Raw genomic sequence first — 11130 nt, forward strand, 5'->3', positions numbered from 1 at the left:
GCCTGAGGCTGGGGAAGGTACATACCAGTTGTGTGCCATAGCTAGCTATCTGTATCATTGAGAGCTTTAAACTGTTCGCCATCATTGGTATAAACTGAGCATGGCCTTCTGTGATTAGCTGCTTTCTCCTAGTTTTTAATCAAAGATGCTGTCTAGAACCTTCTCCAAGTCAGTCTTGCCCTTTCTTGATCCCTTGCAATCATATCAAACCCTGCAAAAACCAAATCCTTCTATCTTTGGGACAATGTTGAGAGTTGACTAGAAAAAACAGTCCATCTTTCAGTTATCTAATGGCCCCAACCAACACTTTATACAACCTGTTCTGCCACCAGGATCTTGTACTTAAAACAGCTCTGTTATAGGTATCCTGAAATTCTCAATAATTTCATATTTAGACATTTTTGTGAGTGAAATCCAATAGAACATAAGTTATTAGCATAAGCAGAGGAGCCATTAATAAAATGCATGTTAGCCAGTTCATACACTGTTCATGATGCCCAAGAACACAGTAAGTGGAAGTTTAGAGACTCAAATCAAGTACAACGTAAAAGTGTTACATCCACACCTGAGTGAACAAGAGCACTAATAACCCCATGAACACATACTATTTGAATTAGAACTTATTTTCAAATACACAAAGAAGATAATGGTGTTCTGAGAAACATGAACAACCAAGGGAACTCATATCCTTTCTTACTCATGAAATCCCTGAATTAGTAAATTACTTTGACCGAAGGTGATGACAGAAAGAAAGGATAAAACAAGACAACCCATATGCTATTTTTCATCTTTCTTACTGATTAGTAAGCCAAAGGTACAGAGTTTCAGTAGAATGTGTGTCAGCAAGTGCAATTTTAAAAGTTAAAATGGTTTTCTGCAGAGTTCCCACTTATGGTAAGAAAAAAAAAAAAGATATTCATCTGCAAGCTACAAAAAAAGATTAAAAAAAGAACAGTGTAATTTTAATGATTCAACATATTATTTTAGCATTCTTATATTTGCACTTAAAATAGGCACAATACAAAAATGTATGACAAGCTCATAATTTAAAATGTTTATTTTTCTTAGAGAATAAATGGCAATCCAAAAATTATGACAATAAAGCAAGGCTAAGCCTTCATATTTTAGCTCATTATAGTTATACTTTTTCCTGTTTTTTGAAAAAGTATTTTCATTTTATATCAAGTCCTAAAATTATGCAGCAAGCCCTGGCCACAAGCTAGTTATCTGAATTCTTCTCAACCATTTTATTATTGATTGGTTAAGTGAAAAACAGATTTTGGCTGTAGTACTCAAGTTTAAAATATGGCTTGCTTCCAAAACAGGAGAAACTGAGGTGCAAACTATTTTGCTGAAAGGAGGCATAACTTCATAGTAAAGACAACTGATTCAGGGAAGGGTGCCTGAAATACATTATGACCCTGACAAATTTAATCTGGGGTAATTTACTTAAATCTCTTTCTCATTTTCCTCAGCTGTAAAATGGAATTTTGATAAAACCAATACTTGCTACATAGAATTGATATCAATTTTAAACCAATTAATAATGATAAACATTTAAAATACTGTCTGGCATATATTTGGTATTATAAAATATTATCTATCCATTACCATTATTTCACAAAAGAGGGAACAGCCCATCTTTAATCAGAAATCTGAGTCACTTAATAGTATATGAAGTAGCATTATTTTAAAAGATTATAAACGACAAAACTTAGAAAAATTTACTTTCACTAAACACTATTTAAGTATATATTGATGTGGTTTTAGGGTTGGATAAATAAGGAGGATGCATCATGATTTCCCCCAAAATTAGCATTTTTCTGCTTGTCTTAAGCTTATAACTAAACATGTTCGGACAGTTTCAACTGCCAACCCATTCATAGCCAGGTTTCATTATTGTGTTTTGTGTTTCAGCTACAAATACTTAAGAATCAGGAGAAAATTATAAAATTTTATTTTCTAAATCATATTTTTATTGGATAATCCACTAACCACACACACACACACACACACACACACACACACAAAGAAAAGCAACTCATAACAAAGGTAGCTGAAACAAATTTGCCTCCACGTATCCTAAAGACTTACCAATGTTCTGATGTTTAGACACAAATGCATTACTCTGCTGTAACACAACTTGGAAGGTTCAATACCACAGAGAATACAGCCTGAAAAACAGAAATGGGAAATAATGTTTGCAATTATAAAGTCCAAAGTGCTCATTTCTCTAAACAGCTATGAAACTCTTCCATATTCCAAATCCCCTTGGAAGTATGTGAATGTAAGAAGGAAATAAATGTTTAGCTTTAATAATTAAAAATAATGCTGCAACATTTATCTTTAAAGAGATCTTTGTAGACTGGAAAAAGAAACATTTCAATCAACTTCACAAGAAGATAATCTTTAACAAAGTCTTTCCCAAATTATTTTATTAGAAAACTAAGATACAGTCTCCCTTTTACAATAATTCCATAATCCTGCAAAATGGTCTCCATATTCTGATTTCATTTCTCTTATTTTTTAATTTTTTCTTTCTCTTAACATACAAGCTATCTCAAGGTGAGCACTTTTCTTTCATTGACTAATACAGTGTTTATATCCTCCCATTGACTAATATGGTGTCATGTGCAGGTAAGAAAAAAAGGGGAAAAAAACTCATTTCATTGGTTGTCTTTAGATTAAGGAAATTTAGTAAGATTTTTAAACAAGGATAATTTTTAAATGATATACTTTGAAATTAAAAAAGAAATAGATTTTATACTGTCTCTTTGTAATGATGGCTAAAAAGAATACTTTGAAGTTACTAAATTGTTTTGAACTGAATATTATACGACAAAGTACTTACAGGTGTCACAGTAGTAGCAATCTTAGTCCTATACAGTTAGGGTTTGTTTTCTCTTTCGAAGTTTTGGACATCTAAGTACATTAAACCTGCTCAGTACTACTTTAGAAATTATCAAAGCCTAGCTAAGCAGCACTATGACATTTACCTTGATGCATGCCGCTGATCAAAAGTATCTCTAGACGTTTAGCTTACCCTTAGAATCATATAATTTCAGAACTGGAAAATGTGTGCAAAATTATCTTTTCCATACTCTTCATTTTTACATGAGGTACAAACACCCTCAGAAATCACATCATTTTCCAAGCACTCATCTCAACTCAGTGTGCATGGTGGACACAAGTGATCAAGCTGCCTTCACTCCAAGCCTAACTCTTCTACAAAATTACCTCTACCCAAATTTCAAGGAATTTCTGTGACCTAGAGACACTCAGAAGCAAAGCTGTCATTAAATTCTTACAAAATGAGGAAAATGCATTAATTTGTATTCTCAAGAAAAATCGGGACTTCTACTTTCCAGACTATTTAGAAAGCCTGACATTCCACTATATCTATATAATCCCTATTCTTCTCCTCACATTTTTGAGGGATATAAGAATATTGACATTAGACCAGTCCTAAATCTCTGCAGTAATAAGCGAAGAGCCCTTGTTCAGAACACCTTATCCAGAGTTCTTATTATGGTTTTAGAGGATTATTTTGAAGATATTTCCTGTCTCTAAAGTCACTGCAGTCTCTTTTTGGGGGGTCTGGGGGTCTGGGGGTCTGGGGATGAAGTTAGACATTGTATGCTGGGGCTGTTAAGGTAATGGTGTTACATTAAATTACTACCATACTTTTTTTCTTTACCTCACTGACATCCTCTGTTATGCCAAAAAAGATATACAGTACAAATAAATGGAGGCAGAAAAGGGAAATATTTTACATGGAATGATTTCAAGCATATTCCTATAAGGTCCATACAGAATCTGTCTGCTGAGAGCTAGAGGGATTATCTTCTTCTAAATTAAAAGATCAAAACTAAGGTAATAAGGAGCCAAATTTTGGCTAGGATAAGAATTTAGGGCTTAGTATCTCTTATGTCATTATGTTACTGTAGGAAACCTGCAGACAGAAAAATGACCTCAAATAATACATGCAGAGTACAAAATTGGGCTGAAACTGCAACCATAAAAAATTGGCCTTTAGAATCCTAATCCATTAAAACAAAAAGAAATCTTTCAAGACATGTCAAACAGATGAGAGATTAAGAAACTAAGGCCCATGACAGTTGAGACATTTCAAAGGTCACATAGCTGTCAAAGACAAATCAAAGTCAGGTCTCTTCATGTATTTCCTATCTACAATTGCCTGCTTAATATTGTTGTGAAGTAGAAGTCCAACTACTAAACTTAAATAAAATGCCTAAATCTATCAAATGGAGAATTCTAAGATATATCAAGGACATAGAGATTAGGAAAAAAGGACTACATATTTTCCTTTTGTTATTATTTAGTGCACTCCCTGTTCTTCCATGGCCACTACTTTTGGCTATGTATGAAGCTGTAGAAATATTTTTCCTGGATTCATCTACTCCCTGGAAAGGAAACTCAATCAAGCCAAAGAGAAAAAAGTCCTTGCCAAGTAATGATAAATTGTCTAAATCGAAATCTCAAAGCATAAACACAATTGAACAGAACAGACACCTTTACAGAATTAAATTTCCATTTAGTGAATTTGAATGATGTTTTAAGAAAAAGAGAGAACAGTATTTTAAACTCTGCTTTGTATGACTTCCTCCATTGTTTTCTTTTTAAGACTCAACTTCCAGGTAACTGAAAAAGCAATCCTTTTTGTTTTTTGTTTTTTCTATATACTTTTTGGCAGTCAAATGTTTAATGCGATTTGAGCATAACCACTACTAATGCTGTTTTCACAAGGAAACAAAGACCCACAAATTTTGATATGCGTTTGTTTTCTGAAATTAAATATAAATTGAACAAATCTTTGAATGTGTTAAGGAGTTTAGCCACACAAAATATTTGGTGTCCATTACTTTTTCTTGCACATCACTAGAATTAAATTTCATATTTCATAAAATGATTCACTAGTATTTCAAATTAACCATTGCTTTTATAATAGTGTCATTGTGCAGTTAAAATTAAGAAAGAATTTATTTTAATTACTGATAAAAACTCAAGAATTAGCTGGGCATGATGGTGCATGTTGTAATTCCAGCACTCAGGAGGCTGAGGCAGGAGGATAGCTGTGAGTTCGTGACCAGCCTGGGCTACATAGTGAGTTCTAGGCCAGTCTCAACTACATAGTGAGACCGTCTCAAAAAACAAAACAAACAAACAAAAAGCAAGAATTTGTTTTCAATTTGTATTAGAAATACATATTTTTATATAAGTATATGAGGCCTTAAAGTACCATTTTGAATTTATCTTTTTTTTTTCATTCTGCCTATCTCTAAACTATAATGGTGCTTTTCCCTTATATATTTCATTTGTTTCTCCCATTTTGCTCAGCTGCTATTGTTCTTTAATAGCTACAAGCCTAAATTCTACTCAGTCTTCCAGAGCTAGGTAAGGTGATTTTCTAGAGCCTAGTATTTAATAGCTTTGCCAGAAATAATCTTAGAGCCTTGTAGGCCTCCTCTTTCTGCTCCACCACTTTGTTCCATATAAGACAATTAGGGAGCAGTGTTTTATAGTGCTTAAGAATTCAAGAATCATACAGTCTGGGACCAAATCCCACCAACCTTTTGACTAATTATGGATCTTCAGCTTGTCTTTCAACCTTTCTTAGCTCCAAGTTGATCATTATAAAATGGAGATAATAGTTTCTGACTCCTAGAATTGTTGTAATAATCGCCCATAACAGAGATTCAGTAAGTATGGGTTTCTTCTCCCTTTTTTTACTAAAATACCTGTAGACAATGACAGTGGTCAGTGAGCCCTGCCGTACTTCGCACTTTGCTAAATAGATGGGGCTTTCACCAACCCCTGAGGAATAAATGATACTGACACTGTTGTTCAAAGATTGAGTAATACTATCTTTATTTTCAGAAGGTACAGCTCCTATACATTTCAGCAGTGATTGATACATTGTTGAGAGTGCAGTGGGCACAACAGTGTGTCCCCAAAGATGTCTATCCTCCAACCCTCCGAATAAATTACACAGTGAGGAGACATTTGGTAATGAAGTAAATAAAAAAACTTCAAATGGGAAGATTGACTTAGAAAGTGGACCCAATCTTATCACAAGAATTCTTAAAAGCAGAGAACTTTTCTTGGCTGCAGACATGAAAAGAGACATAAAGATAGCAGAATGATTAGAGAGATGCTACACTGCTGCTTTTGAACATGGAGAGAGGTTAAATATGAGCCAATGAACACGGACTGCCTGTAGAAGTCAGAAAAGACAAACAGATTCTAGTTGCATCTCCAGAAAGGAATACAGCCTGCTAGTAATTTATCTGCTGGATTTCTGAACTAGAGATCAATAAGATAATAAATTTATGTTGGTTTCTGCCACTAAATTTGTTGTAATTTGTTAAAAGCAAAAGATAAAAATAATACAAAGGAAAAATAAGTAAGTTTCATGAGCTGGATCATACACAAGTGCTCCTTAAATATTTAAGAAATATATAAGGTCATTTTGTAGTGTAAGATTAATAAAAATCACTGACAGTAAAAAAAAAACTCTAAAAACACAATTACGGCTTATGAAGCTATTTTTTAAAAAGTGCTATATTATACAACCATTAAACATTCATTAAAAGCAATGAAAATATAAATTATTGTGCTTTTCTATAAATATACTTATAGAATATTTACAATGTGAGAGACAGTTATAAACATTTTATAAACATTACTCATTTAGTTACCATACTTGCTTTGTAAAGAACAGACACAGGATTGATTACCTTGCCCAATCAACAGTACACAGCTTGTAAGTGGCAGAGTCAAAATACACTTCAGGCATGCTGGCTCCAGAGTTCATACTTCTCTTTCCTTGTACTGGGATTGAACCCAGGGCCTTTACACTGAGCTACATCTCCAGCCCTTTTATCGTTTTTTATTTTGAACTAAGTTTTAAGTTGTCCAGGCTAGGCTTGAACTGACAATTCTGCCTCAGCCTGCCGAAGTGCTGGGATTATAGACATGTATGTGACTACATCTGACTCATTTTCATTTTTAATTCCCAATTATTTTTCTTCTAATATCATAACCAAATTGTATATAATAATGTATTCCCAATAAATTGTTTTAAATACCTTTAGACTTCAACAAACAAAAAACTATGAATTCTGCATTATTTTTTCCAATTCGGTCATTCAATAATCCTATCCACAGTGCCATAGGCGCTTGGGGAAAGAAAAAGAATAAAACAATGAGCCTGTCTTTAAAGAATTTATAGTAAGAAGGTACATATATTGACAACATATAATAATTATACTATGACAAAATAATGTGTTAATTCAAGGAAAAGTCTCTTATGACCGTACTATCAATGAGTTTGTTTTAGAAGTTATTGAAATAAACAAGTATATAGTAACTTAGATGCTACAGAACAGGTGCCAAAAGGTGTAGGGAAAGATACAATATTTGCTGGAACTGGCAATAGGGCACTAAATGGTTCATAGAAGGTAAGTGAAGTGGAGTTTTGTATTTTAAAAAGATTATTCCAGAAATCAGCCAAGAGAGTGAATCTGAAGGGCAGTGAAGCTGGTGGCCACCAACTTTCTAAAAGATGACTTAAAAGTACAGTTTAAATGAGTATTTGAGTTACGGCAATGATAGCAAAGATTAGAAGAGAGTTTAAGTTTTGGAACAGTATTAGAATTATTGCCAGAATATGCTATTACCCACATCCTCATAAAAACACAGTCTCCCTCAGGAGACAACAGAGATGATAGCAAGTAGTATTAATGACTATGATAAGAGAACAGAAAGGGATATGCCTCACTGATGTCACTGTAAAAACCAGGCACAGGAATGACAGGGGAGAATATCTGGAATGTATGAAAGGTCTTTCTTGGTGTCCTTCTAGGAAGTCTGCATATTGTCATAAGACAACTACATAGTATCCCAGTGCCTACAACCTGTGAATATGTTACCAGACTTTCATAAAAGGAACTCTGCAGATGGTCGTAAAGTTGTGGACCTTGACATGGGGAAATGCAGCCTAATCAAATGGATTTGTTTTTAATTTTCATTTTTATTAGTATCTGTTTGCAGTATACAATGATTATATCCTTCATAACGAGCTGGTACATGTACATAAAACATCTAAATTATTTTTTTCATCTCATTCCCCTCCCTCCAATTCTTAGACTCCTTATTTTTGCAAAATATGTATCTTCCTCCCTGTTTGCTATTGTCTTTTATTTTGTTCTTTATCTTATTTATGTTTTTGGTTTCTCCTGTGGGAGAAATCATGTGACGTTTAAGCTTCTGTGTTTGCTTTACTTCACTCGACATTATGGTCTCAAGGTATATCCATTTCCTATGAATGCCTCAAGTTTATCTTTCTACATGGCAAAGTAGTACTCCACTGTATATCGGTACCTCATTTTCGTTATCCATTCATCTGTTGATGGGCATATAGGCTGATTCTATCTGTTGATAAAATGTTTAAAGGCTAAATTGGATAGAAATAATAATGGATGAGGAGGGATTAGAAGGATGAAAGTGTCTCAATTAATCCTTGCTAACAAGGTGACAGATGACATTGGCCCCAAGCTGAGGCATGTTGGCCTCTGGAAGCTGGAAACAACCCTCAGCTGAGAACAAGGGGAAAAGGAAACTTCATCCCTACAACAGCGAGGGACTGAATTCAGCCAAAATCCTAAATGAGCAAGAAACCAAACTGTTCCCTTGATCATTCAAAAAGGAAAAGGAGATCTGTGGACAACTTTATTCTAGCCCACTGAGATCCATTGTCAACAATGGAGTTATAAGATAATAAACTGGTATTGTTTGGAGCTTCCTGGTGATTTGTTACAGCATAAAGAGTAAAATAACAGAGAATCTATGCTTCATTCTTTCCTAAAAGATTTAAATATATTGATTTAAGAACAAGGTAATAGGCTAATATAAATTTACTTGTTAAAGTCACCAATTTTGAACTGTTAGAGGCATAAACCAATGCCTTTATTATTATTCCTCAAAACATAAAACTCACTAAAAGACTAAAAGAGAATAAAGATTCTAAACTTTTTTGGCCAGGGGGGTTACCAAATATCACACTCAGGACCTTGTGCTTGCAAAGCAGTCACGGTGAGTCTGAGCCAATCCCTGGCCCAATAAATATTTTTCTTTATATTTAAATATAAAATAACATTTTGCCTTTTTTCTCATAGTTAATAAATGAATTATCTTGATTTTTTTTGCTAGTATTTCTTAAACTGAGTCAAGTCTTAATTAGACTCTCAGTACACCTGTAAGAATATATAAACCCTAGGTTTAAAACAGCTGTTTAAAACTAAATTTAGAGGCAAACCATTTACAACAAAACATTATGCTTTTGTCATTGTCTATGTATTTACTGTTTCTCATACTCATTAGCTCCTAGAGTCAAAGGCCATCTCTGCCTTCCCCTCATGGTTCATGTTATTATTCACACAATCTAGTAATACTCCTGACCCCAGAAGATTTTTGTTAAACTAATATAGAATATATTTTTAAAGCAAGTATACAAATACTGTATACAAAGCTTCCTTGAAACCTACGCTTACTAAACCTCAGGTTATAAAATTAAAAACATAAAATTACAGATGTAGTGTACTATATGTGGGTTAAATCCCAAACTTTAAACATTTAATACCAAAATCTTAAAAGTTATACATGTTTCCTACTTAATTTAAATTTATTGATAATTTGGTGTTTTTATTATCAATATTGTGATGTTCGGGTGACCCACATAAAATTCCATGAACTAAAACTGCTTTCTGAAAATGTCCTCTATGTTAGTCTTTTTTATGGGGAGGGGGTCTTTTCTCACCTCATAAAAATTAAGTGAAGCACAGTATACTTGTGAGCTACCCGAGAAGAGCAATATGGCTGCATTCTTCAAACTCTAAAAGCCCTGCTCATCAAAGAAAATTCCTTCCTCTCTAGAACGGTATCCGATATAAATATGTGAATCCCATATGTAATTTTAAACTTTCCAAAATATTTTCAACTAAAGTCAATATAAAAATAATAAATATCCCCCCCCCGCCTCCTTTATTCCATGTCCTAGAAACCCTGTACCTGTTTCATACTGTGAATACACCGCAATGCAGACTTGGCCAATGGCGAAACTGCAGCTTTAGAAAATCACTTCCTGCCCTAAATTACTACATACCCAATCATTTTGTAGTTTCTACTCCATATCTCATTTGTACTTCGGGTTCATTTGGTGGGAAGGACTTTCACCAATTTCAAGAAGTATGTATCATCTTCCTCCTCAGGCCATTTTTCCCAATTTTTCCAAGATCTCCCGAGTGTATAGAAAGCAGCATTCCAGGTATGTGATATCAAAGTGTATATCCTTAATGTAAAACGAATTCAGACAGTATTAGAGGTGATATAAATTTATCTTGCCCATAATACTTCCTATTTTGAGTAACAGCTGTTTCCCATAGGGTAATTCCTCAAATAAAATGTAAAATTTAAAAAGCGTTTCTGCAACACTACTTCTACAAGACAAGCTCTTAGTGTTTAACAGTTGTTCTACGACTGAATGGGGGGAGGGGGTGGCAAGAGCTAAAACAATAGCGCAGGAATCTTTCATCGTGATTTCACCCATATATGACCGACCAAACTCACACTGCCATCCGTATTACAGAGAGGGAAGACAGTGGCGGCTGCCATTGAGCGCGCTTCCCTCGGATCCCACTTCCAAATTCTGACTCGATTCTAGTTGTGCTACGAGGACCCTGCGCACCGCTCCGAATTTACAGGGTCTCTGAGGCGCAATTTTGCAGTGCAGACCCCATGGGCTACCAGGAGCAGGTCCGCGCGCCTCAGAGGGACCCGGCCGCGACCCAGCCGCCCGGCGCGCGGGACCTCTCCTCACAGGGTCATCCCACAAAACGGCTCGTCAGGGCGCAAGAGGTGACCCCGAAGTGCGGAGACGACCCGCAGCCATGTGGCGGCGCTTCTCCAAAGGCCAGCTGGGGTATCAGGAGGTTGAGAGCGCAGTGTACATAGGCCCAACCTTCCCGCGGTCTCCACACGCTATCGCCTCTGCCAGCAGGGCCCAGGGCGCGGGGTTGAAGAGTTCGCGACTTTTCGGCCAATCAGAAAGGG

The sequence above is a fragment of the Fukomys damarensis genome, unplaced genomic scaffold, assembly GCF_012274545.1.
Source record: "Fukomys damarensis isolate Sample0158 unplaced genomic scaffold, DMR_v1.0_HiC HiC_scaffold_5, whole genome shotgun sequence".
Lineage (NCBI taxonomy): Eukaryota > Metazoa > Chordata > Mammalia > Rodentia > Bathyergidae > Fukomys > Fukomys damarensis.